We start from the raw sequence: 6,164 nt of genomic DNA on the forward strand, positions 1-6,164 counted from the left end.
GCTAATGTAAAAGACAGTTCATAATTGCTTACTTCTTAGTTTTTGCTACAAATGAAGGCTTTTAAGAGTTGAGAATTCTAATTAAAATATGTAATTAAAACCACTAAAAATTAATAAGGAAAACATCTTTGTATGCAAGGAAAATGAAGGTATAAGGAATGGAAATACACTTAGTTCAGGGAAGAGAAAGTAATTTTGTCCTAAAGATAGGTTTAAAAGAGAGAGAGAATGATGGCTTCCGCAGCACATATACTAAAATTGGAACGACACAGAGAAGATTAGCATGACCCCTGCGCAAGAATGACACACAAATTTGTGAAGCGTTCTATATTTTTATTAGCAGATGCAAACTATTATATATAGAATGGATAAACAACAAGGTCCTACTATCTAGCGCAGGGAACTATATTCAATATCCTCTGATAAACCATAATGGAAAAGAATATGAAAAAGACTATATATAAAACTGGATCACTTTGCTGTTTAGCAGAAATTAACACAACATTGTAAATCAACTATACTTGAATACAATAAATTTTTTAAAATAAAAAATTAAAGTAAAATGAAATCTTATAAAAAGAGAGAGAGAAAAGGAAAACATAGGACAAAAATCTAAAGGTTAAAAAAAAGTAAGTTATAGAAGTTTTGTGGAAAAGAAACCTTGAGAATAGAGTTCTGTATGTGATCAAGACTGGCTAAGATTAGAATAAATTGTAAGATGGTGCAAAACCTGAATTTGGTTTTCTCTCTGTTAAGAGCACAAAGTTTTAATGGGATATTGATAGGCTCTTGATAAGAGGTAGTAAAGATTTTTTACCTTTTAAGTAAACTGTTGTAACTTTCTGTATTTTGCCTTTGAAATCTTTTGTCACTTTGCTTGGGTGGATAACTAAGTACTGTTACATAGTGACCTATGATCCTATTTGACCAAGTGTTTTAAAACCTTTTTAATATATTTGACAAACTTCCCCAAAATCAAATTCTAAATGAAGTTCTTTTGATCTGTAGATAACATTGAGGTTTTCCAGAATGCCCCCCCCCCAGCACCTCAAGATTTGTTTTCTCTCCTTATCAAAGAAAGACGTTAAACTAATTAGGCTTATTTGGTATGTTAAATTACATGGGAAGCATTGTTAAATGAGTGGTGATAAACCTTCTTAGGTTGTATAGTATAGATAAATGTCATTAATATAAATGTTCTAAAAATTATGTGCAATTTCTAAAATTTAAATGTGTCCTCGTGTAATGTCATCAGTCATAATTCTAAAAATTGTTTTAAGATTGTATGCCACTAAAACAACAAATTTCTTTGACAATTGCTTTGTAAACAGGTCTTTAACCTTGCTTTTTAAGTCTTTTGTCTTTTATAGACAGTTATTTTTGTACTCTGATGCTTCTGTAAAAATGCTTCATCTTCCAGAAGATTCATAGAAAGGACCTTTTGACAGATACAGGTTTCTGATAACTTTCAGCTCATACCAGTGAACTGGTTAAGAAATTAAAGAATTCTCCAGCATTTATTGTTTGTAGATTTTTTGATGATGCCCATTCTAACTGGTGTGAGGTGATACCTCATTGTAGTTTTGATTTGCATTTCTCTAATAATTAGTGATGTTGAGCATCTTTTCATGTGCCTCTTGGCCATCTGTATGTCTTCTTTGGAGAAATGTCTATTTAGGCCTTCCGCCCATTTTTTGATTGGGTTGTTTGTTTTTTTGATATTGAGCTGCATGAGCTGTTTATATATTTTGGAGATTAATCCTTTATCCGTTGATTCATTTGCAAATATTTTCTCCCATTCTGAGGGTTGTCTTTTCTTCTTGTTTATGGTTTCCTTTGCTGTGTAAAAGCTTTTAAGTTTCATTAGGTCCCATTTGTTTATTTTTGTTTTTATTTCCATTACTCTAGGAGGTGGATCAAAAAGGATCTTGCTGTGATTTATGTCAAAGAGTGTTCTTTCTATGTTTTCCTCTAAGAGTTTTATAGTGTGCAGTCTTACATTTAGGTCTTTAATCCATTTTGAGTTTATTTTTGTGTATGGTGTTAGGGAGTATTCTAATTCCATTCTTTTACATGTAGCTGTCCAGTTTTCCTAGTGTGGAAAAAAGGGAACCTCCTTGCACTGTTTGTGGGAATGTAAATTGATACAGCCACGATGGAGAACAGTATGGAGGTTCCTTAAAAAACTAAAAATAGAATTACCATATGACCCAGCAATCCCACTCCTGGGTGTATACCCAGGGAAAACCATAATTCAAAAAGGCACATGCAACCCAATGTTCACTGCAGCACTACTTACAATAGCCAGCTCATGGAAGCAACCTAAATGCCCATCGACAGACCAATGGATAAAGAAGATGTGGTACATATATACAATGGAATATTACTCAGCCATAAAACAGAACGAAATTGGGTCATTTGTAGAGATGTGGATGGATCTAGAGACTGTCATACAGAGTGAAGTAAGTCAGAAGCAGATAAACAAATATCGTATATTAACGCATATATGTGGAATCTAGAAAAATGGTACAGATGAACCTGTTTGCAGGGCAGAAATAGAGACACAGACATAGAGAACATACGTATGGATGCCAGGGGGGAAGGGGGGGTGGGATGAATTGGGAGATTGGGATTGACATATATACACTAATATGTATAAAATAGATAACAAATAGATAACAAATGAAAATCTGCTGTATAGGACAGGGAACTCTACTTTGTTTCACTGTACAGTAGAAACCTACACAACATTGTAAAACAATTATACACCAATTAAAAAAAAGAAATTAAAGAATTCTAATGGAAACCCTGATGACTTCATAAAACTGTTAACAGAAGATCATGATCAACAAGAATTAGTTACATAGGGCTGAATGTTAGTTTGTATAACTTTTTGTCTGAAATATTACTAGTTTTTAATCTTGGTTGCCCAAATATAAGGAAACCCTTCACCTTAAGTTAATTATGACTTACAGCAATTTGGTAAATTATAACTTTGTAAGCAGAATTGTAACATTCATCTTTTCTCACTACTTGATTCCTCCAGAATTTGGGAACTCAGTGAGTATTCTTATTTTTATGGCAATGTAGTTATTTGCATAAGTTCGATAAGAGTCTGTTCTTATAACAGGACATATTGGAAACATTGGTTATATTACCATGTTTTTGACTGGAATGTCATATTTGAGAAATTGCACAGAATCAGATATGACCAGATAGCTTTAAAGAACTAAGGTGAACTTTATGGAGCCATAAACCCCCTTGGAAAAACAATCTGGTACCTTGCTTACAAGGAGCCCAGCAGCCTTACCAGGTAAATAAGAGAGGTCACTTCCTGGTGGGCCAGGAACCTCGAAATATTTTGAGGACCTTGAGAAGGGAGGCATTCACCCAATCTATATATAGGTAGTACAGGCGAATCTGATGACAAGCCCTTGGCGTGGCTTTACTGGCCTTGAGAGGCCTTTTAAAGCTCAATCTGAGATTCCTTATGAAACGTTCCAGCACAGCCAATTTAAAAGAGCTTGTATGATCGATTACCCTTATGCAAATAATCAGGCAAAGTTTATTGAAACCAGACTTATTTTGCAGGCAAATTAGTCAACTTGGCTATATTTTGTAGAAATTAGGGTAATTTTAGAGAGAAAAAGATTGTTTCTGTAGATGTTGGGTTCTAGTGTTGTTGTCTTTGAGGTTTTGTATTTACTGCCTAAGACTCACTTCCTGGATGGCTTCTTGTTACTATGTTGCATTATGACAAAAGTTTAATTGAATTATTAAAAGGACATACTAAGATTGTTTCTGAAGCTTATCACATCGATTTATCTTTGGATGAAGATCAGGTGACCTATGGCCTGCAACCAGGAGATGATGTACACTGGAAAAGACATCATTGAAAGGACTCTCTCCTACCTAGATTACAGGACCCTTGTCAGATACTCTTAATTAGCTCTTGCACAGCATAACTGAAGGGAATTGATTCTTGGATTCGTATTTCCCACTTGAAAGGGCCCCTGCACTGGACTGGTCCATAGAGAGGACTGCTCACCTCAAACTCACCTTAAAACCATGCTCAAACAGAGGAGAAACTACTCCCACCCCAGGATGAGAAGAAGACATCAGAACGAGACAGCTATCCCAAGATGCTGGACCTGACCCATATGATTATTTATTGTGTTTTTTCATTTCTTTGACTTCTGCACATAACTCAAATGTTTTTCTATCATTGGCACAAGTCCCATGTAGACTTTAAAAATTAATCCAATTGTTGGATTTATGGTCAATTACCTATGTCAAGTACTTCTTGGTGGATTTCTCCAAGGCTCTAATTGGATGGTCCTTAGGAAAATTATTCTAGAAGAAAGAAGTTATAGTTTTGTTCGAGCCACTTTTGTTATTGCTAGATGGGACCCCTTCACTTGGCCAATCAATCATACTTCTTCTGACCATGGTCATAAATATGAATGACTTAAATCTGCATCATAATCACCCTTGCTTACTGTGCTTTTCCTGGTAACTTCCCATAACTGACGCTCCCCACCCTCAAAATCCTCTTTTGTCTTTAGCTGAGGATAGTATTTAAGGTGAGGGCTTTGGCCATTTTGGTGAGTTACTCAGTTTTCCTGGGTCTCTTCCATGTATACGTTATTAAATCTTGTTTGATTTTCTCCTGTTAATCTTTCTCATGTCAATTTAATTCTTAGACAAGCCAAAAGAATGTAGATGGGTAGAGGAAAATTTCTTCTTCCTTGACGATAGCCTTGGAAACCATCCAGTACCTTGGGGGTGGGAGGGGAGGATAGCTCTTTGGCAAATTTTTTTTAAAGTAACACATGTATATAGTAAAAATTTAAAACTGCATGAAAGGTCATACAATGAATAGCCCTCCCTTGAAAGTCAATAAATAGTCCCTCTCATCTCTTATTGCTAGTCCCTCAGTTTCTCCCCCAGAGGCAACCACTGTTACCAGCTTCTTGTGTAGTCATTGGGACGTAGTCTGTGAATATTCAAGTATATGGATATATATTCCCTTCTACTTTTTTACATAGATGGTAGCATACAATATAAACTGTTCTGCACCTTGCTTTTTATATACTGTTTTCTTCCAAAATTTTGTCCTAACGAAATACCCTGCTTCCTTTTTGAGTTAATTTTGAACATTTCTCCAGGAAACTGCCTGTTTCCTCAATATTTTCCAGTTGTTTTCAGAGTTGTACGTTATATTGTCTTGTAATTTAGAACAACTAACAAAGTTCTTCATACCTATTGGTCTAAATGTTAATCCCTCTTCTAACACAAACTTTCTAAGCAATTTTGGGCAAGTCCCGTGAGTCGTGCTATGTGGTAAATGTTCATAGTCTAACAGAGGGTAATGATTGTAGTGTATTAAAGAATGATGAGTGAGTTTGGCAATTTTCTGAGATATACTTGCAACTAAAAACATAAAATAATTACTATTTTAGGGGCTTAGCCCTATGCCACCCCTTCCTCTATAACCTTCCTTCCTGAGTTTCTCTTCATAACATATTAACTCACACTCAACCTGTACCCTATTAGTTAAATAAGGAAAACTGGCATTTTTAGACTGAAATAATGCCTAGGTAAGCCAAATACTGACTGCCTCAACAATTGTTTTATGGCCTGTCCTCCTCTGAAGCCAGCATCAAGGCCATCTTGAAATGAGTGGTAAAGAGGCCAAGAGATGAGGCTGGGTGGTATAAGTTGTGGTTTTCAGTTGGGGAGAGATAACTAATTTTGGAGGTTGGCAAGGAAATAGAAGAGGTTATTAATGGCCTCAGGGAAGCCGGAACGGATTTGGTAATCTGATAATGAGTGCTGAGGTCAGGACATGGGTAGGGGTGGCATTGAGGGTGGGAATGGTAGTGGGAGGGGTGGAGCAGGTGTGGGAAGCTGAGGCTGGGCCTGGGGAATTGTATTCAATACATAATAATCTCTTGTAACATTAAAAAAAGTTTCATATCTATTGGCCTAAATGTTAATATTATTCCCATCAGTATTTGAACAAGTACTGAAACTGTGCTTGCTCTGAGAAGGAGAATTATAAGAATATTTAAACAAAACAGAACAACAAACACACACACACACATCTCATTAGTTTGGGAATTTCTTCACACCACAGCCACATTCTTTCTTCTTAATTTTAC

General features: G+C 35.7%; 1 non-coding gene across 1 annotated transcript; it reads left to right on the top strand.

Annotated features, from left to right (window-relative positions):
* The first annotated feature begins 232 nt into the window (after positions 1–232).
* LOC114238823 (U6 spliceosomal RNA) lies at positions 233–335 on the top strand. Its single transcript, XR_003624093.1, has one exon. It is a non-coding gene; the product is annotated as a U6 spliceosomal RNA (small nuclear RNA).
* The last annotated feature ends 5,829 nt before the right edge of the window (positions 336–6,164 follow it).

This window comes from Balaenoptera acutorostrata, chromosome X, assembly GCF_949987535.1.
Source record: "Balaenoptera acutorostrata chromosome X, mBalAcu1.1, whole genome shotgun sequence".
NCBI classification, from domain to species: domain Eukaryota; kingdom Metazoa; phylum Chordata; class Mammalia; order Artiodactyla; family Balaenopteridae; genus Balaenoptera; species Balaenoptera acutorostrata.